This window comes from Macrobrachium nipponense, chromosome 2, assembly GCF_015104395.2.
Source record: "Macrobrachium nipponense isolate FS-2020 chromosome 2, ASM1510439v2, whole genome shotgun sequence".
Lineage (NCBI taxonomy): Eukaryota > Metazoa > Arthropoda > Malacostraca > Decapoda > Palaemonidae > Macrobrachium > Macrobrachium nipponense.
This window is the reverse complement of record NC_087201.1, coordinates 139873616-139897615: the sequence shown is the minus strand read 5'-3', so window position 1 is coordinate 139897615 and position 24000 is coordinate 139873616. Positions and strand designations below refer to the sequence as shown.

Genomic DNA, 24000 nt, shown 5'->3' with positions numbered 1-24000 from the left:
AAATGTCCAAATTATGTTCCATTGTAATCTCATCAACAGAAATTAATGACTGAAGGTGATAAAGGTTGTGTTATTATGCACCATTTTCATTAGCAAAATTATCACTACGAGGTGACCGCAACTTATAAGGCAACAATGGCCGGCTTTGATTTGCAGTAGCTAAAAAAGACGGTATTTTACATTGCTCGCTTGTTATCAGTAGTTAACAGAGCACTTTACTGTTCAAGTATTGACAGATTTTACGGGAATGTCTGTGACATTGAAAACCATTTATTTAAAAGTAGGAATACTTGGCAGTCTCTGAAAGATAACATCAAACTTCGGCAGGTTGAAATTAACCCGATTTACGAAATCAAAGCACTGTTGAAAATGACCTTCGTTTGGACTTAGAATGAAGCGTTGATATAGAGACAACTAAGGACTTGAAATGATGCATTCGAGGCATTATTAAGAATGAGCGGCTAGTGAAGCTAAGGTTAAAAAACTATCGAGATTGATCTTTACTTTATTATGAAAGTGGAAATGAAAGAGCGTTAAGCATTATGTTTAAATGGATATAGTAATGAGGAATAATCTGTAATCGTCCCATTACGAACACAGATCACATAAACTTGAAGATTGGCTTAACAAGTACAAGAATGAATTATTACCTAAAATTACCGTTAAACAGTCTAATGAAATCATGAATTAAATATAATAAATAAATAAAATCAAATGAAGATCGCAATCCAAAGAACAGACATTACAGTGAAACTAGAACCAACTTTACGGACAAAAAGTAGCTCGCTAAAAGGACATAAACAAGAAACAATATGACCCCAGCAATTCCTTTTAGTGCCTTCGTAGTGTCACGGGACTTGGACTCTTCAGGTCAAGAGGGTCGAGGCTAAACATCTGGCACTAGTTAACCCTTGACACATGTTCAGTTATTCCAAGTTTTTTTTTTTTTTTTTTTTTTTTTTTTTTTTTTTTATTTTTTTTTTTTTTTTTTTTTTTTTTTTTTTTAAGGTACGTAATCGCTACGATGTCTTTTCATTGTTCCCGTTGGGAGTTTGTCGTCACTTTTCTTGCGTCCTCTAATTTTCTATCTGTTAGTCTTTTTATATTAAGGTTGTTCATACTTTGAAGTTGCGGTTTTCATCTCTTTTTTTTTTTTTTTTTTTTTTTTTGTTTTTTTTTTTTTTTTTTTTTTTTTTGCAGCTTTTTTATTTACTTCTTCCTTTTTGACGTTTTTATGAGCGGATTTTTTTTCCAATCCTCTGACTTTTTCCATCCATAACCATCAATTTTCGTTTCCATTTCATAGGATTTTATTATTTCTTTCTGAACACCATTCTGTGTTACTCTCAACATTTATTTACCATTTTCTTTTTTTTTATATCTACTGCCATTTATAAGTATGATTCAAACACTTTCGACTTATAACGACTCGAGCACCATGTCCTAAGTCTCAAAAAAGAAAAAAAATTATTATTAAGGCTTGAAGGGCACTCATCCTTTTCCCACGGGTTCCTGTTGGTATTTATGGGAAATGCGCGTCAACAAATCCTTGTACATCGACGCTAAGAAGGCGGGATCTTTTAGATCTAAGTTCTTCTTGCACTGTGCTTTCAGTATCGTCCATCTTCTTGAAGGTGTTTCCATGGACTGCGGTACTTTGGAGTTCATTATTTAGCTTAATTTACATTTGGATAATATATATATTATATATATATATTATATATAGATATAGTATTATACTACCGATTTCCCTCTGTGTTCTATAATATATATATATATTTATATATTTATAATTATATATATAAACATAAAAAATAAGCGAATAACTGCAGGAAAAATTAATATTATATCGTAAATATAAATAAATATATGATATCTGATATTATATATATCATATATATATTTGATTTATTTATATAAATATTACAATAATTATATATATATATATATATATTAGATTATAGATATTATATATAGTATATATTGATATAATATTATATATAGTCTCATCAATTGGGCAGCTATTTTTAAAAACCCCTTTTTGTTGGACAAATCTTAGCTTCAAGTGATAAATAATAGTGCCAAGACCAGGAAGAACAAATTAAATAGGATGTTAAGAAGTTTGAGAGATAAGATTGGGGAAGTTTCTTATAGTAATTTATTTGCTTCAGGGTTCAAAGCCCGGTACATGTATGGTCTACCTAAGGTTCATAAAATAGGAAACCCACTTGAGGACCCATTATATCCTCAATTGGCACTTTTAGCTATTACTTGTCAAAGTTTCTGGTTCCGTTTTTAAAACCTCTAACTTTTATGATTTAATGTCCCAATTCTTCCAAGTTGTCAAAGAATTGTGTGCTTTCGATTTAACCAAGATGGTGTACTGGCTAGTTTTGATGTAACCTCTCTTTTCACAAATATCCCATTAAAAGAAACAACTGACATTATTCTTAATAATATATGTGAAAACCGCATAACTTTTAGACTTAGTAAAGTAGATTTGCGAAAATTATTACAATTGGCTACAACTGATAGCATTTTTACTTTTGATGGTAAATTATATAATCAAATAGGTGGTGTTGCTATGGGAAATTCCCTTGGACCTGTATATGCAGATTTTTTCATGGGTTATTGTGAAAAGATTTGGATGTCTGAAGGCCCTGTTGCTTTCAAACCCTTGTATTATTCGTAGGTACGTGAATGACACTTTCCTTGTGTTTAGGGAACGTTCACACGTGGATTTATTTTTTAATATTTTAATTCTCGTCATCCTAGTATTTCTTTTACTTGTGAGACAGAACAGGATAATATGTTGTCATTTTTAGATGTTCAGGTACACAGAAATAGAGGTAAATTTGAGACTTTCGTTTATAGGAAAAGTACTTTTACTGGCTTGGGATTGAATTATCTTAGTTTTTCACCAAAGTTGTTTAAACTTAATTCAATACGTACTATGATAAATAGAGCTTACAATGTTTGTTGTGATTTTAATTTATTTCATCAAGACATGGTCTTCCTCCAGAATTATTTTCCGCAAAAATTCTATCCATATTGGTCTTTACAAAGTTCTGAAAAGTTTTTCTAGATGAGAAATTTTGTCCCAGACGGTTGTAACAGTACTGCCAGTAAGATGTAAGTATATTAAATTGCCTTTCCTTGGTCATAGTAGCTACTTGGTACGAAAAAAGTTACAAGAAATACTTAAGCATAGTTTTCCTCAAATTAGTTTCAGATTTGTTTTTACTAACCCTTTTACTGTAGGATCACTTTTGAGGGAGAAGCCTGCTTTTCCTGTGGACCTTAATTCGAGTGTCGTTTACTTGTTTACCTGTTCGCAGTGTGGTCTGCGATACGTGGGATCCAGTTCCCGTTGGCTTAGACACAGAATTTTGGAACACATAGGTCTTTCCGTTAGAACTAGGTTTCCTCTTTCTAAATCACCTTTTTCTATATTTTGGTGTTTTTATGGGCGCTTTATTAGATGGAATTCTGTTGTAACAGAACATGAATTTTAATGAGCAAGCAAGCAAGAAGCCACAATTCAGTCCAACGAGAATGAAACGACTGAAGTTTCGTTTCCTGAAATAAATGAAGAAATTATATTTCAAAAATTGGCTATCGGTTGACCTAAGCGTGAATTGTGTACACTGTGGTTAGTCGACTGCGGAGGACGTAGCAAGGATGGGACAAGGTTATAAACAGCCTTTGTAGTCATCCCTTTTTTTGTTGGGGGGAAGGGGGGAAGGCGGCATATAATTCTTAAATAAATTTGTGTATATATTTTTTATTTACACTTATATATACGTACATATTTAATATATATAGCCTGATTGACTGTTACAGTACATTACATATATTACATTACAAAAATATTAAATAATGTTTTGTAACTTAATTTTATCAAGGCCATGTCACCTGTCTCTGCAAAATTTTAGCATTCATGAACGTGTTTACGGATGCACGAACACACATGCTTATGTGCAGTCGCTCTCCCGTACATGTACCGAATTAATTATAAATACATAGACTGTATAAGTAAGTACTGGGTTTGTGTATGTATGCGTGTACCGAAGCTCACTGCATAATTGACAGGAAAAACAACACTACTGCAAACTGTACATAAGGATGAAGATCGCTTAGAGGATCCCTTTGAAACTCATTAACTTTCAGAAGCATGAAGAACCGAGATTGCCTATGTCCATGATTAATCGGTAATTAATTCCCGCCATACCTTCCTTACGGCCGAACCGTATGACCTTTTGGCCTCTGTAATGACTCCTTACTTCCTCCTTCCTCGTTTTATCAATTAAACTGTAGGAGTCATGCTTACATTTTGGATGGGCTTCCTCTCCTGCTTAACGTTTTCATTTTGAGCGTTGATCAGGCTCTCTATAAAATTCGCATTAGTAGAACTTTTTTCATATTTTTGGATCTTTTCTAGATAGTGGACCCCCAAGGATTTCTGGGGTCCTTATTTAGGACCAATATTTCTTGGGGTCATTATTTTTTTTCGTATTGACAGTAATTTTTTTTTTATGTTTTTACAGTAATCCCCAACGGGCTTGACTAAGCACGCTGCAAAGGTGGATACATACCGGTTTAAAATCCTTGGGACAAGCATTTCACTTTGAAAAAAACTGTTTATTATTATTCGAATGATTTTCAAGTATTGCATTATATAGAAATACGTTCAAGCTACTTTCCACTATCAAGCATGTACTACTACATGAACTAATATTTTGGGCTTTTAAGAACATGCCAAGGTGCAACTCTCGCCGATATAGCCGTAAAAGAACGTAACACCATTAATATTTTTGAGTTGTTGAAGTAATTGAAAAGTATAAATTTATTACCAGAGCATCTTTGGCAGCTTTTATAGTAATGCGTACTGAATAGGAAATAAGAGGTCTTTATGACTCGTATCTCTCACATCCTCGTCTCACGCACATTTAACCTTTTGACGAAAGTGTATTGAAATCCTCGTCGCCAGCTCTGTGAAAATTCATCGTTTTCTGGTCTCGCCAACTACTACATAGTCCCTACTTAAATCCTACTATGATGCACTAGCAATGAGCCATTCGAATATTTTTTCTGCGCTGTTTATAAATATTACTTTGAAAGTTGCTCTGGAGAGCTTCTTTATTTATTTAATTTTTTTCTATCATGTCGTGTTCTGCATTTCGATATATTTCTTAGAAGTCAGTCTTTCATGCCATTCACCTCTGTAATTAATCTTTTAGTATGGAGAGAATCAGAAACTCTTCGCTTTACTTCATTTTTCCTTAATCATTTAGCAAATTCATTTGGTCTTGTTATTTTGAAAGCTTTTCCCGTCTTAGACTTATTACCATTCGAATAAATAATACTAACATGAGGGGTGTTCCCATGCCGGGGCCGAGTGTATCACTTACTTCCCTGCCAGAAAGATATTGCGTGAGAATATTTTCGTTATTTTATCCCCCAACAAAGGTCATTAATCAGGGTGCGTCCAGAACTCACGCTCTCTACAAAGGTCAGAGTCCTTATCCCACTAATGACCTTCATTTTAGGTAGAGGCTCGTTTGCTCTTCTTTCTCTTCGCATGATCTTTTCTTTCACTATAATCTGAGAGGTATCTCTCCTCCTCCGTCATCATGAATCCGACTTCTGTTCTCATTTTCACTACAGATCTTTTCGCTTTCTCCCCTGACCTTTAACTACTTTTTTTTCTATAATGTGGTGGGTAATGTGGAGGTTAAAGCTATGCAAGTTCTGATAAATAAATTTCCTACTAACACTTCAAGGAAGAGGACTCGTGCCGCCTCTCTTACAGTAATTAAAGACTCCTCGCTCTAATGTATTAAGATCCATTCGTCTATAAAAATTTCCCTCGGTAAAATTTCTTTCCTATATCAGAAATCGATTCTATACTAATCAGAGAGTCAGTACATAATAACAATGTCATTTCTAACTAAAGATTTATCGCTATAAGAAGAATCTAGAACGATTTTTCTCCAGGCGTCGAAGGCCATATTCCTTTGCGAAGCCAAATTGATTTAACATATCAATCATTCAGCTTCTTTTGCATCGCTTCCTACTGAAACAAAAGGAGGACTTTCCCTCTTTATTCAATCCTATTTCGTTAATAGTAGTCGTGCTCCATTCAGGTACTTTAACTGCATTTATAAAGTCTGCTTCCCAGGCTTAGCTCCTTTTATCATCCAGTAATGAAATTACCTCTGCTCCTAAAAAGATTCGGTAATGGAGTTCTTCCTCCACAAACGCTAATGACGAAGGTCTCTTATCCCCTCTACTGTCCAAACACCTCAGTGAAGGGACTTCGTGCCCTATCGCTTTCGTAAGCAAGGTCGATAATCCCTTCTGTAGCTGATCATAACAGGTTAGTAGCTTCACGGCGGACAATCTTCGGTCCATGAGTTATGTGACAACTTTCAATATTCGGCTCCATCCATAATGCAGTTATCAGGCCGTCGTGTTGCACAACTCACTGCAGTTAGTGGCTCTTCCGAGAGAAATGAATAACCTCTGTAAATATGCTCTTAGTCTACCATATATTTTCTCTCTCTCTCGCACACACATGCCTTCATACATACGTATATACATAGATACATACATACATATGTGTGTATATATATATATGTGTGTGTGTGTGTGTGAGCCTGATCACATCACCGCGATTCATATATACACATTAAGGTACAAATGTCCTTTAATATCTAATTCGCTCCACCTCAGAATTAATATATTTTCATATATGTTAACTGAAGACGAATTTTTTTTTATAATAATTTCGTCGGCTCCCGGGCGCGAACCTAGGAACCAAGAATTCAAGACGTACAGTGAAGCGCCTTTAACCACACTGCTACCACAAGAGGATATAAGTTAACACCGGCTCTCACCTACATATCCCTTCAGTTAATATATATGAAAATATATTAATTCTGTGGTAGAGCGAATTAGATATTAAAGGACATTTGTTGCTTAATGTGTGTGTATATATATATATATATATATATATATATATAGATATATATATATATATAGTATATATATATATATATATAATTAATGTATTAGCTTCCTCTTCGTCCTCTTAGCCTGATCCCCATTTGAGGTCTTTGTTTTCACTTAACCTTTCTCGGGTCGTTTCAGGTTACGAGCCATTAATTCAATTTCCCAATATTTCTTGCAACCTTACACGTAGTCTTCCCTCTCTTTAGAAACTGGTATCAGTGTGCTTTCCTTCGCTTATTTTTCCATAATTTCCTTATTTACCTCTCACAGTACATAAGTATATCCGTTCCCTCCTCAGCCAATGTCTTCCATGCCTCAACGGGTAAGTCATCTCGCCCAGCACATTTACAACTCTTCTTCATCTTTTTGAGAGCTTCTTTTAATCTTTCTGCTCTTTATCTCATTAACCATTAAATAATCAGGGCTTCCGTCTTCCCTTACGAACCTCTCACGTTCATTGATTAGTTTTCAAAATATTCCCTCCATCTCTACGTTAAGATTCCGCGGTTTCGTTTTCCGTCTGCTCCCATGATGTGCTTTATGTGGGTTACGCCATTTGTGCTTTCGTTTCTTGCTTTGGCTGGCATGTGAAAATCTTTCCCTCGTTTCTGAAAATTGATAAAACTGATCACATGCAGGCTTCCTTATTCCCTTCCTTTTAGATATTTTTCTTTTCATCTCCAAAAAAACTGTTTCCCATTGACATTTCTTCTCTTTTTGTTTTAGCCAATTATTGTCCTTTTTTTTCTTAAGCCACATTTTACTTTTCCTATTAAGAGGTCTTTAATTGGGGGCCGTAATTAAAAAATAAGTCCCTGTATTTGCATTCCCCATTCATTGATGTTGTTTGTTATTTATATCTCGAACAATCTTTTCCAATAACCTTTCTTTTAAAAACAACTTTTTTTTTTTAATTTTTTTTTTTGTAAAAAAGAAACCACCTTTCTAGTCCATTGGGCCCATGCACTTTTCTCCATAGCTGCTAACGGATGGTTTGCAATTTCTTGGTCCCAAGGGAGGACTTAATAGTTCTTCAGTTTCACCAAGTCCTCCTTTCTGTACAAGATGCGGTCTTTAAGAAGATCTTGCGGCGATCTCATACGGGGTCAGGTGTTCTGGCCACTTACAAAAGGTGTCTGCGATTACCATCTGACGAAACTGCATAGTCGATCATCCTTTCGCCTTCTCTATACTTATAGTAACATTCCTTCGACATATGTGCCCGTTTATATATATATATATATATATATATATATATATATATATATATATATATATATATATATATATGTATATATACTATATATGTGACTTATAGTAACATTGTTTCGACATATGCGCCCGTTTAATACACACACACACACACGTAATATATATATATATATATATATATATATATATATATATATATATATATATATATATATATATACATATATATTATAGAAGCCTCCTGTGTATTTGTCTTAGCTCGTATTTACTTCGCACCTAGAGCGGTAATTAATCACTGAAGAATAACACAAATACGTACATACGAAATATGTGATATACACATCTGAATCTATTTTTAGACCTGTGTACAGCATTATTTATTGATTACATAGATACACTGACAATTTTATTTTCACAACTCTTGCCTATAACCATTGTTTACTAACTGTGGTCACGCGTAACAGAAGTATATATAAAAAAAAAAATCAAACCTCTGAAGAAACGCGAAGAAACGCACGTTGACTTCTAAGAGATTGAAGGGGTCTGCTCATTGCACACGAGCGCTAAATGCTTGCTGCATCTAAATATGCGATAAACAACAATTGCCTTCCAGCCCACCGTCAACAAAGGGCTGTAAATTCCCAGTGCGCTTCTCCGCTGGCCTTTGGCTCATTCCAGAACTCCCGCCCCTACGGCTCCTTTCGGAAACATTGTAAAAATTCGAATATATTGCCTGCCTTTATCAAAACCGGTTATCGTATAATTTGCTTGCAAGATGATAAAGCTATAAAACTTACGCTCTCTCTCTCTCTCTCTCTCTCTCTCTCTCTCTCTCTCTCTCTCTCTCTCTCTCTCTCTCACAGATTATCATTTGAATGCTGCTGAAGTCTTGTCTTACGGTATGAAAGTAACTTTTAGGTCATTCTTGTATCATTTTGTATCTTAAAAGATTACATTGAACAAGTAGTAGATCAGAAAATCCTTTAGGGCTTTGTTATTATTTATCTTCATTATTGTTATCAAAGCTGTTATCTTTTGTATCTTCATTTTTCCCGTTTCAGTTGTATTTTCGTGTTATTTAGGGAGGCATCATTATTCACAGGTAATGGTTTTCTACATAATTTGTACTATGTAAGGGAAGCGTCCTCTATCAATTATTATCCGTTAGTAAACTGTTTAGAGTCGCAATAAGGAAATAGTTCAGAATTATTCATTCTGAATCAGGGGGGAAAATTGACAATAATTCTATAAATTCCGTTAATGAGGTTTATGGTGGTCGCAGGAACTTAGCTGTTTACAATATACTATTAATTGCCATATAACCTTGTGCATATATAGGTCTACCCTGTAGCATTTGATATAATTATTTTAATTCTTATCACACTTCATTCACTATCCCGGCTTGATCACATTCTTATTATAATATCCTTATTATAATATCCTTATTCCTCCCTCCCGAACTTATTCTTACTCTAGGTCAGTTTGGCAGTGATTAACATTCCAGTCAGGGCTACTCCTTGATATAAGGATAAAGGATCATTATGAATTCCTTTTCAGCATACGTGTACATATCCTTTCTAATGAGGAGTAATGAGGAAAGAATCAGTTGTGAATATGAAATGAATAGCACGGTTCGTACTCGTTCATAACCATTGAGCATTTGCATACTGCTAATTAAAAGCTTTTTTTGACTAATGTTAAACTGCTGATGCAGTAGATTGGATGCATTAAAAGGGTAGAATAGCTCATTCACATTTGATCCGTAATATATAATATATATATATATATATATATATATATATATAATATATTATATATATATATATATATATATATATATACATATATATATATATTATATATATGTGTGTGTGTGTGTGTGTGGAGAATCTACTGGTCACTTTTTACCAAATACATACGCAATTGTAGTAGCCACAGTGCCCTCTGAAATTCTTGAATCCCTTGCTCTTTTTTGGATGCGCTCGTCACTACAAAGCCTAAAGATCCAAGTTCAAAGAAATTTGAAAGAAATTTGATGTCTGGTACCGGAAAAACGAACCCAGATCCCATAATCACAAAGAGGTCACGTTGCCGACCTGACCACACCACACACACACACACACACACACATATATATATATATATATATATATTATATATATATATATATATAATATATATATATGCGCGTGTGTGTGTGAGCGTGCGTGCGTGCATGTCTTTGATGTTATGTACAACACACACATACATATATGTATGCATACTACATACATACATATGTATATATACTCCGTGAGAGTGGCGGTATATGTATTTCTCTCTCTCTCTCTTCTCTCATTGTAACTCGCTGACCCTACGAAGCTCGTTGCACAAAACATTGATCTATAGAATGAGGTTGTTAGCGGCACGTCCATACTGCAGTAGCTGATCTCGGGAGCGCTTTTAAGAGCAGCATCTCACATTCATCAGTGTTCACCCATCCAAGCGCAGACCAGGCCCTGCGTGCTTGCAGCGGGCAAGCGACAATCTAATGAAAAGGATTCAGAACAAAACCGGGAGACCTGACATTTTCTATTCAGGAAGCATGTGTGATACGAACAGAGGCAGTAATGGTAAAACGAATAATATTATAAAAGATAAATGTGATATTTATAGGTGAACAGTGAACAGGTAAAATGAGATCATTTATCGTTGTGATAAATGGTTGCGCGCGAGGAACGGACATATCACACACACACACACACACACACACACACACACACACAAAACAGTATGTTGTCAGTCAATTTCAGTTACAGATGGTAAATGTTGTGCCGTGTCAATTAAGACAGACTTGCCAAGCCATCGAACTGCGTACATTATCGAAAAACTTGTTTCCTGTCAGTCGTTATTCTCTCAGTATGTTTTTATCTTTTCCTCTTAAAAAAAAACGGTAAAGAAAACTTGGGAATTAGTCAAGAAAGAAAGAGAGAGACTTTACTGCTTGCTCAGATAAAAAGTTAATTTTTAAAAATTACAATACAACTATCCACTGTGATGACTTTTTTGGGGAAAAAAAATATGGTTTAAGTTGCGCAGTGAATAGCTAAAGAATGATGTAAAATAGATGGCATATTAAGAATATAGAATGCGTCATTGATGAAATTTTAAAAGTATTATTGGCAGAAAAGAAGTATAATAACTTTTCAGAATTTAACTAGTAAGATAAAGTTCTAGCCTTGTGACCAAAATTATTTGTGAAATAATAATGGGGTAAGGTAATACCGTTAACAATGTATTTTCTGTCTGTTTTCAACAGGCAAACAAGATATGAAACTTTCCCTAAGCGTGGAATACGCTTTGCTCTAATCAAAGCATTAAAAACAAACATGCCATGAGCTTACATTCCAGGAATTTAACAGAAATTTAGCTCCGAACCCAAAACATCTTGTTACGTGCACGCAAACAAGCTACTAATCCCGTCGACAAATTTTCCCTCAACACTGAGAAAGGAACAAGTTCTTTGAAAGTTACGTACTCTATAACAGCCGAACACCACTCAAAGTTTTCCCACATTTGACTTCATGAGAGAGAGAGAGAGAGAGAGAGAGAGAGAGAGAGAGAGAGAGAGAGAGAGAGAGAGAATGTGCTTTTCTGTTTAAATTCGAAGTCTGTGATTTTACTAACTTGACGTTGGGAACGCTGCTGATATTTGTCGAAAGGTATTTCCTAATGTTTGCACGTAAACTAAAATGAATAATAAATGTAGTATGAAGCTAACAGAAGACATCTGGAGGATGTTAAAAGGAATTTTCTGTAGTCAGAAGATGGTATAAGGAAGCAAATTAAAGACGACCTCCGGGAAGGGGTTAAGGGTCACATTGCATCATTGCATAATTTTTTCACTTATAAAGTTTCACATTTATGTTTCGATTACGTTGTATACTAAAATAAAATAGCTTTATACTAAAAGGAAATAGCTAATCAGATTTTCTGTACAATTCCACTTTTGTACACGGCACCCCGAGCCCATTATATCTTGTGTTAACTCGAATTTTCGTATAAAAATAACATTCATACTTTATTGTGAATATAGTAAAGCACTCATTAATCGCATTCTTAATATGATATTAATGAATGAAAGAATATGATTGCAATTTAAAAAATTCTCCATTAGACCACGTAGTATACCAACATTTACCTTTCGTAGTTTATTAAAAATTCTCGGTTATAATATCGATTGATTAAATCTGATATTCATTTTGCTTCCTTCGTAATGTTAAGTATAAAGTCAGAATCCACTAAAAGTTACTTATCTGGATGGTTCAACGAAGTTAATTCATCTCTTCTCGAAACATCATATTGACACAACAGTAAAGACATTCGCAAACATTTCATCCGTGAACAAAGACAGCGAAACTCATTATTGGTTTGTTCGTTCAGTATTAATATCTACCCAACGCTCGAATTAAAATATTTAACAAAACCGAGGACTCATTTCGAAAACATTTTAACACTTCACTCATATTCAAAACTTAGCAAAAACATTGCTGCATAAAAAGAGGCACAGGGATTGAGCAGACCCTAAAGTTATCTTCCGAGGCATAAAAAGTCCAGCCATTGAACAGCATCGCCTATTTAAAAAAAAAAAAAAACAAAAAAAAAAAAAAAAAAAAAAAAAAACGCTTGCATAGTAAATCACCATGACACCGAGTTTTTAGTTTTTAATGTCAACAGTATGATGCAATGTTCAGTATTCATGGTAAAACTCATAGGTTTACTCACTGCGTAATATATTCATTCATCAAATATTCATATGATATAATATAATTAGACTGTTTTACGATAAGAGGTAAAATAGGATAGCTGTACTAGAGCTAATTATCTAGGAGTCTACTTGTCCACCTGTCTGTCTGTGTAAACTTTTCGTGTTGTAATTCTTACAACTACACGAAAAACAACTTTACTGGGGCTGTTTATATATATATATATATGTATATATATATATATATATATATATCATATATATATATATAGATATATATATAGTAGATCATGAATTCGTTTTCACAGAAACATAAAAAAAGCCAATGATAAACTTTTTTAACTGTCAAAATAATAGCCATGATAAATTATATATCACTAATAACGCCTTTACATGTAACAGTTTAACTAAGCGTGAAAATCCCTGAGATGTAATAAAACAAAATCATGATACCCCGTCAGAGCCTTAGTTTCCGAGACTTAGCAACGAAGGTACCAAATACCTCTTAAAACAAAGGGATGATTTCACACAAAGATTATAATAATTAGTCCACTGGTTCTCAACTCGTTTCAGTAAACATTTCGGATTATACTAAAAATTTACCTAACAGTCAAGACCTGGAAGCTGTCATTGTATTCTTTAATAGGAATAATACAATTGAATGGTCACTTATTTCTCTGGATAAAATTATTCCTACAAGAAATCTAATAATTTATGTACCGATCTCCAGTTTATTACCAAATATAGTGAACGTTCTGCAGACCACCTAAAATGTCACCACCGGACCAACTATACTCCAAGGACCACCAGTGAAAATCACTGCAGTTACTCTATCTTTGAATTTTGCATTTGCATATCGATCTAAAGCTGACGAGAGAGATAAACTGCAAGATTTTATCCTGCTATGTAGCCCAACTTCGTGTTTCTTGCCTCCTGCTTTACCGTCTCGGCACAATTGGCCTTTATATTCTTTTTATTTTTGCCGGTTACCAAAGTGAAGAAATGTATATGAGTTTTCTCCAAGTAGGCGAAACAAAGGGGAATCCAAATAGAGAAGCGAATTAAATGCAACGGAACAATGTCATTTTTTTATCATGACTTTATGTATTGCTGTTGTCATGTTATCTGGTCAGTGCTTGAAAGGGCATAGCTACAGTTCAGTTTCGAGAGCGTTTGTAGTGAGATATCTTAAGGCAGTTAGATCATTAGAGCGCTAAGACTGGTTGAACATAAAACTTCCCTGAGTGAGACTTCTCATTCCAAATTAATGCTTAACATAATAACAGTAAATAAAGTATGTAAGCAATTATTTATAATTATTAGTCTTGCCAAGAAAAATAATTTCTCGGTATGAAAAAAAAATTATGTTTAGGTTTTCAGATTAATCACTTTTTTCAGCTAAACATAGTCACTAACTGAAGTTGGGGTATTTTATAATATATGTTGTTTACATTGACATTCATTGAAAACAAATCATACATGAACTTTTCCATCGAATCCATTGCAAAGCCAGTAAGGCTTTCGAAAATTATATTGACAACAAAGATATACTTGTACTAAAAAATAAAAAATAAAAACACAGCGATCTTCAATAGCAAATGGAAACTAATATTTACAACCAGTGTTTCATTTTCGGTGTGGCACAATATGCATATATATATATATATATATATATATATATATATATATATATATATATATATATATATATATTTATAAATGTATGTCTTTATGTCTATTTCCGTGTGTTGGTGTGTTTATATACTTAACACTCGTAGGGGGAAACATTTATGTATATTGTATTTTGTACATTCTATGCCATTTATAGCCATAATATTACGAGCTGGGTGATTTCCGAAATCCAGGTTAGAGTTTAGTGAGTCTGCAATCTAGCGTGTAGAAAACAGATACTTGTAGTCTGAATGTCTCTTCTTTTCTTTCAAAGAAGGAGAAATGAAGAGTCCGTGTTGTCCTTTCCTGAAATACTCCAGAAGTTATAGTTAACCTTTCAAAATAACCTAAAAGAATAACAAGGATGTGCGGTATATGTTACCTTAACATTATTTTAGCTAATTAACTGTTATTCGTTCTGTTTGCATGTTGCCAAACCTTCCTAATGGTTATACATTCCTCTCTCTCTCTCTCTCTCTCTCTCTCTCTCTCTCTCTCTCTCTCTCTCTCTCTCTAGTCCATTGAGTCGTTCTCTCGCTCTCTTTACCCCGGTCCTTTTAACCTCTCTCTGCACTGGGGTCTCCTTCCCACACACACACAAACAAACTTCCTATTATCTGATAGTAACTCATCATCACCGGCTGACCTCCAGATGGTGTAGGAGTGAAGGGAAGGCAGCACACACAATGTAAGTTTATTTTTGGCCATGGCCATGTTGCATTTCAACCAGCCGCCCGAAAGAGGGACAGGAGGCAATTTACATTCAGCCTCCTCGCTCAATTTATCAATTCTCGTCCGATTTATCAATCCTCTCGTGGAACTGCCTCTGGGTGGGGGGGTTCTTCTCTGTTTCGTCATATCGATGTTCGCGGAGGATAAACAACTGAGGAACATATTATTTGATGTTCGTTGTTTATATTATCAGGCTGTTTGCTTTCACTGAAGGTTAAGCGTCTCTCAGAATTCAGGCCGAGAATGGTTGCCTAAAGAAGATCCGCGTTATGTCTGCAACTCAGTAGTTCAAAGTGATACTCTAAAATGTGTCAGCCACTCGAGCGGTTAGGTAAAGCAAGCGAACCTAAATCAACATCTGAAACGAAATCGAAAATAATGCGTTATGTAGTAACGTGAACAAACGCGCCATTGTATATTCAGTATAGTATAAAGAATCATTATCCTTAAAACACCCGGAAAGTTTCATCAAGGCCATTACTATCATCATCACATGATTACAGTTATTATTGCTATTAGTACTTCCACCATTGGGGTTCCTCTAGGATATCGTAATCGAAGGATAGCATGTAAGGCGTGTAATAAATCTATCCACAACTACATTTTCCTTTTTTATTTACATGAACGTATTGAGAGATTTTGTCATTTAATTAATTTTTCGGATTGCCCACAAATATGCACCCATATGAAATGATTGTAATCCAGGCTAACCTATAGTTCCTCCTTTATGAAGTTCAATTTTCAGCGATTTCTACCAAATTCACTTATACCTTTACGCAGTTAACCTTGATTTCTTTAAGTCTTCGGTATTTATTGTTGATTTTGCTGTTATTGCCAGAGTAAAAACGCTGTTGTCATTGTTGTCATCTTTATCACTTTTTTTTATCCTGAAGATTACATTTGTAACGATCCGATTAAGATTATATTCACTAATCCTCTTATGGTGAATACGACAGCATGTAGCTGATAAATCATCAGATTGGAGAAGTTTTGAACAACAGCACGTCTCTATATACATCGCAGTATTTTTCTGGAAATGTTATCAGCCCCGAGGAAGACGGAAGCTAGAGAGAGAGAGAGAGAGAGAGAGAGAGAGAGAGAGAGAGAGAGAGACCTGGACCAGGAAGGTCTTGCAAATTCAAAAAAAGAGAACATTCATTAAATAGCTAGTAGACATGAAAAACGAATGATGCAATAGGAATGACTGACATATCAGACCGTTTAGAAGTCAAAGCTAAATAAATCTGAAGACTTAGGTGCTCAACGATTTCTGGATATAACGAAAGAACCAGGCTACATCTTTGCGTCTATCAAAGCAGCAGCGACATGCACAACATTTGTCGCACCCGCAAGTCAGAATCATCGTTTGAGAGTGATGATTTTTTGATTCAAAAGATTCCCATGAATGCTTGGCAAGGGCAGTCTTTATTTTCCTTTCCGCTTCGTCATTGGAGTTTCTTGTTGAATGATTATTCTTGTACTGATTCTTAGCCTTTGGTGATGACTCTCGATATTACGTTGTCCAAAAAAAAAAATGTCTTGAACAGATGTTGCAGTGCAGTGTATTTATGCACACACCCACAAACGCGCACACATACACACTATACATTTATGTAACTATGCGTGTGTGTGTGTGTATATATATATATATATATATATATATATATATATATATATATAGATATAATATATATATATATATATATATATATATTAGGTGTGTGTCTGTGTATGTGCCTGTCTCTGTGCATATATATTTAGTCTTTTGATACGATAAATGTTTATTTGAGGAATGAACAATGCTCTTACGGTGCTCATTAACAAAAATCCTAATGGTTGCAGTAAACAAAAAATTGTCACTTAGCTTGCTTCTGTCGCTGTCAGAACTGAAGAAAATTCGTATTGCCATCAACAGCTATACAATAACGACCTTTCCCAAAATAATTAAGCCGATTGTTACGTGTGTTGACATTCAAAAACGCCTTATTTTGTCCATAAGACTGGGAGGAAAAATAATCCTCTAGATAATTTTACCTTTTTTACTGGCGTCACGCTTGTATGGATATCTGCCATCTCATGTTATGCTGATGATGATGGTGAACTAATCACCATATTTATTGTAGTCTATTATATTTATTTACCGTTTTACTTGGGATGTTTTTTTTTGGGGGGGTTGGATCCAGGAATGGGGTGGGTGGAGCCAGAGGGTGGTCTTTAATTTCAAGACAGTTGCTAGACGAGTTAGGGAGAATGTTACTTACGGTTGTAAATCTTCTCTTCTAACTTATACATTTAATGTCTCTATTTTCTTTAATAAAGGAGCGTACTGAAGCGCACATGAGATTGCACGTTCTCTACTTTGAAATGCAGTCCCCTGAACTTCCTTCCAAGATTCATATCATTTTCCTCTTTAATATCACTGTACCGAAAACACTTAAAAGATTCTGTAATTTGTAAACACTTTTCTTCATTACCGAAACTTTGTTTACTTTGTTTTTAAAGAAAAAAAAGTATTATTTGAAGAATGATTTTTAAGTCGGAATTTTCCTGCCAGCGAGATTAATACAAAGCTTTCAAGAGTTTGGTGAGGCTGTATGTAAGAACCCCAGTCCACGCTGACGTGTTTATTGTGTTCTTGTCGTAAAACTGACAATGTGTTCTCCTCCAGCTGCTGAAATTAGCTATCATATTTATTCTAACGCGTATCATTGTAACATGTCAGTGTTTCCCATCGATATTATTAAGGTTATAAGAGCTGTAAAACCTTTGGTATAAAGTTGTTGTTAATTACATAATTATTTACATTTTAACCAGATGATTATAGACACCTTGGTAGGGCCAACTCGAAAAATTATGCAAAGACTTTTTTGGAGTAACGCATGCGCAAAACCCCACAATCAAATCAATGAATGCTATCCCTAAATATAGCACCAAGGGCTGGAGAAGGTTACGCTCTCTCTCTCTCTCTCTCTCTCTCTCTCTCTCTCTCTCTCTCTCTCTCTCTCTCCCTTTTTAAGTGGGGTCAGGTAGAAGCCTTCAGTCACGAACTGTTATTGGCCGGAGTGAATGCAGGTGATTACAAAGCCTTGTTAACGAGACACAATCAGCATTGCATCAGCGTATGGGATTCAACGCTTTCAAAGGAAGATCGAATTCCATTCCGAAAAGGGGAAGAGCTTTTAGAAACCACAAGAGCCATTCATCAAGGCTAATTAGCAATGTTGGCGCCGGTTATTAAAAGCCACGACTATAATCAAGCGTAATCATATTTTGAAGGTTACAAGATTACGATTCTGGTGGCCAGCGTTTAAGGATATGTTGACGAAATGTTTATTTACAAAAACAAATCTTCATTAATTCTGAGTTGCTATCATTATTATTGGAGAAACATATCCACAGCTATGTAAATGCACATATATAAAACTGTACAGAATCCTGAATGCTATCTGTGCAGTTTTATCGTTAAATATGTGTACGTTTACATAATTTACATAATTGTGGATTTTTTTTCTCCATTTTAGGAACCATGCTACTACTACTACTACTACTACTACTACTACTACTACTACTACTACTACATTATTATTATTATTGTTATTATTATTATTGTATATTATTATTATTATTATTATTATTATTAACTGCTTCCAAACATACATTTTCCCCTTTTGATTCTTCTCCAGCAATATGATTTTTTTAACGTCTTCGGAAAGCCCTTTCACTGCACATTTGCACGAAATATTCCGATTAATTATCCACAACACGTTATCTCCCGCGGCTCACGGCCTTCTCTGGGAAGGCCTTGATAATTATCCTTAAAGATCTTCATCGTCCCTTGCTGTCTGGCTTCTACTCTTCTTCTCTTTTGATTTATCAGATCCAGGCTTTTTGTCTTGCCTTGCTTAGTCCTATTTCTTAAGATTATCAAATTATTTCCTTTGAATTTCCTTGTTTGAAATCTTCCGTCCTATTTCTAGAAACTTTATTTCCTCAGTTGAAAAGATGTCTTATAACCTATTTTCAACCATCAATCATAATTCTCTATATAGCAAAAAACACCCTTCCCTTCCTTCAGGTGAAACACAAAAGCAGGCAAAATCCTTCCTTCCCGTAGGCCTGAGGTTAAAATTCAGAATGAAGGCCTCTATCCCCATCCTGCTGGCGCCGTCACTTAACGTCCCGCTCACATTCCATCTCGCGGTTATGAGATCTTTCCCCTTCGCCAGCTTCGCTCAAGACAAAACCAATCATCGTCTGGGTTGCCAGGTGCGAAATGGTCCTTAGGATTCGGCTTCCATCGCAGGTTTTCAACTACCGCGACCTCGCATGATCCCTCCACTTTTACTCTCACGGGTCACTCAGGTAATCACACTTGAGGTCGCCGTAATATCAACATCATCTTTCCTCAGGCCGCTTCCCTCTCCTCGGGTTTGTGAATGGCAAAAGGGGGACATATCCAGCATAGGAGCTCTTCGCCGAAATTGCACGTACTGTCATTTATACTGGAAAGGGAGATGAAGCCGATTTGTCCATAGGTTTTAAGGGGTAGTGAACTCGCATCCTGCAGGAGACACTTGTTTAAAAAATTTACTCATCAAATTTTGTTTTACGTCTTTATAAATATTATCGTGGAAAAAAAGGGTACCGTCAAAAATTCATGCGGTGTAACTGACAAGTCTGACATTTATGGAATATTAACTGCCATTTTACTACGATTGAAAAATTTCCTGCTGAACATTTGACTCTTTGCTTATACTTTGTATATATACACATACACATACATATATATGTGTGCGTTTCAAAACTGATCGAATCTCTACACGAATTTTTTTTATGATTTTCTGAAGTCTAAGTCCTTCCCTGATATTTATTACATATGTGCATTGTTTTATGAAATTTTTCGGTAGGGAACTAGTGCCGTCAGTGCACCTCATGCAGTGCACTGTAGGCATTACTTAAGGTCAGTGTGCCTTCGGCTCCTAGCTGCAACCCCTTTCGTTCCTTTTACTGTACCTCCTTTCATATTCTCTTTCTTCCATCATACTTTCCACCCTCTCCTAACAATTGATTCATAGCGCGACTGCAGATTGTCCTGTTACACCTTTCAGACCTTTTATTGTCGATTTCTGTTTCAGCGCTGAATGACCTCATAGGTCCCAGTGCTTGGCCTTTGGCCTAAATTATATATTCAATTCAACTCATTTTATGATATTCCGCTGTGGATTGAAAATGTTCTAATCTTTTTTTTAATCAGTTAGAGAAATTTGTATAAATATTCTGTGAGCGCTATATTACAGTAAAATTACTTTTAAAAAATAAACCCTAAATCGGTAATATGAATTCTCACTTGCTATGTTTTTTTCTTTCTCTCTCTCTAAAAATAAAATATTTAATTCCCCAGAGTTGGCAAAGATACTTTACGTGTAACCAATCAATGATTGAATCACAGTGACCACGAAAATGTCTAATTCGTCACTTTACTTACTTGTAGCTTCTCATAAATTTGTATATTTAGTTATTTATTTATTCATGTTATCTGTTACTCCGTATTTCACCTGGTCTTTGTAACGGCCTTTTCAAATTTCAATTTATGTTGAAAGAGACTTACATGGTAATAATAGTGATAATATAGAAGGACTAATTTGAAACTAGATAAATTAATTTTTGCAACTACAGTGAAGGTTACTTCATAAATTTGCTATAAAATGTTAATAATCATGTGTTCAAAAGGAGGAAACTGGAATTTGTCAAGAGGGCTTTGAAAACGTTTTTCTATCAAAAGGTTAACCAAAGGGGTAAAATAAGCGCTTTTTATTGTTCTGCAATCCTGTGCTAGCAGGGTTTTTTCTCAGTCTTTAGAAATTATGTAGAAAAACTCGAAAGGGTGTAGAAAAACTTTTATATCGGTTTTTTATGATGAATTCTTCGATTGGTCGAAGATGGCTCTCTCTCTCTCTCTCTCTCTCTCTCTCTCTCTCTCTCTCTCTCTCTCTCTCTCTCAAAAAAAAAAAAAAAAAAAAAAAAAAAAGTATATTTCTTACATAAGCAGTAGCCTTCATATTCGGTCATAGCTCATAACAAAGTATCGTCTTTCCGCTTCTTATAGTTTATGAATTTCAGTTTATCTTAATGTTTTTACTAAAGCTAAACAGACTCTCGGATAGCTTTCTGTTTCATGATCATCTAATTATTATTATTATTATTATTATTATTATTATTATTATTATTATTATTATTATTATTATTATTATTATTGTTGTTGTTGTTGTTGTTGTTGTTGTTGCATCTGTTTAGAACCATTCCACTTTCAGCAGCTGTTTTATTGCTGTGTAGCACGTTATTTCGTCTGAGATCGACAGGACCCTGGGTAAAGGATACGTAATCAGACTTCCAAAATCACCCTGATTACAAAGTTTCTCAAAATTACTAGAAATGAGCTTGGAAATTCTTGCAAGTATTGTCTAAATAAATTCGGCAGCGTGTTTTACTTCCAAGACCAAAGACAGCACAGAACATTACAGCAGGCCCAGTGTCGCAGATTTTTTCTTTTACCAAAAAACCAAAAATAAAATCCTGTAAATAACAATATTTGACACAACTCTTTGTTGCTGGCGGGCAACATTTCCGCAACGGGACGGTGGTTCCAATAAACATTTTAACATCGCTAAAGTAAAACAGTATATTTTGGAGGTTTAAAATTGTCATTTCTTTAGCAGTTTTGACTTCAAAGTTCTTCCGAAGTGTATCCGATTTATTTTTTTCCGGCCAATTGATTTTTTTTTCGCAAAGGAGTGTCTATAATACCAAAAGATGTTTTGCAAATGTGTTTTGTACACTGAAACGTAATACGGAGATTATCTTGATTTTTATGTTGTTAAATTCCCTGGTGTCACAAAAACAAAGAGCAAGGGCACAGATTAATCAGTATCCGAGATAGTCTTTTATTTATTATTATTATTGTCAACGTGGAAACCTTTTGTAAGAAAAATGCCAATGGTATATCTGGAATGAAATGACTAGTCTTCCAAACATCCAAACGTGACTTTACGTAATTAGCTAAATATCTTTCATCCAAATGAATACTTGCTATTCCATATTCTTTGTATTAATTTACATTCATACCTCTGTAGTTCATAGTAGCTAATAAACATTGTAATTTTACTCAAGTAGTACATCTATCAAAAGATTGACAAGCCATCAGACCTCAGGGTTATCGTTTTATTCATTCAAATGAAATATGAACATCGTTAGGTTTGATCATTTGAATATGTGTTAGAATATCATTTTGTTAACCGCTTCTAAAATCAAATGTGGCTGTTGACAGTTGCTTTTGTAAAATAAGAAAGTTATTTGGAGTGTACATGAGCAAGAAATGGCGACGCACCTCTATGTCAGTAATGTTCTCAGATTATTTAAATATATATATATATATATATATATATATATATATATATATATATATATTTAAAATATATATAGTGTGTGTGTGTATTATATATATATATATATATATATATATATATATATATATATATATATATATATATATATAGTGAAAACACATAATCATAAACTACATTCCTCTGTCTATGCAATTTCTGTTTCCTACCCTCCCGTCCACCTAGCTTCCATTACCTCTAACAACCCATCTGGTTCCCGCGAGTCAACCTTCTTGCAAACAACCCTATGCAAACAAAAGGCAGACAAACAAATGAAAGGGAGGCCGAGAACAAGCTAATCATTACACGAAGGTTCCGTCATTATAAGTCAATAGTCAACATCATGAGTAGGTGAAACACAGGCTATCATTTAGCCCCATCCTTTTCAAGGTGGCGGTCTGCCCATCACATTATTGTAATGGATGGGGCCATCACTGGCTATCTTCGCTGCATGATCACTCTCGACCCCGGAAAAAGAAAATAAAGTACTCAATCCAACGGTGTGTGAAAGCGAACGTGTTTATTTGTGGTCGCTCATAAGAATAGCAAGAATTTTCGTGTTTTTTCATTAAAGTTTACGGGACATAGTTACTCTTACTCTTAAATTTTATCATGTGCGATGTTCAGCGTTTTGTTTCTATTTTATTATTTTCCTTTACTTTGATCAGCTGTAACAGATATATGTTTCAGACATTCCTTGTTATCCGTTGAAGGCAATAACATTTGATACCCTGTTGATAACTTGGCCTAGTCTCAGTATTAGGGTATCTACTTGGTCTTCTTAGCTTGATAACGACTAATATTGCAAGAACATTGAGTACTTCGAAAGCTGGCAAAATTTTAAATGAAATGTTCTACCTGGCCTTGGCAATATTTTTCATTATCAAGCTAACTTTAGCTAATCTTGTCAGTCCCATTTGCTTTCTCCATCCCCTACAGCGACCCACCACAGTCAAATAATCATCAGATTCGTAAATCTTTGCTTAGTGTCAGCAGTCAATATCATGTAAGCAAAACTATAAAGAATATAGTCAATATGAAAAATAGTTCAATATTTGTGACTTTGATTAAGAAATTTTTTAGTCTCCTTAGTCTTCTGTGTTGTTGTGTGCTCTATATCTATTCTCCATTTCTTATAAAACAAATAAATAGCCATATGAATCAATTTATATTCAATCCAGCAATAAA

The 24000-nt window shown here is 34.7% G+C and overlaps 1 protein-coding gene across 1 annotated transcript in view; it reads left to right on the top strand.

Annotated features, from left to right (window-relative positions):
- Positions 1–24000, top strand: part of LOC135221039 (uncharacterized) — a 135752-nt gene that overhangs the window by 92166 nt on the left and 19586 nt on the right. The gene's annotated exons all lie outside the window — the stretch shown is intronic.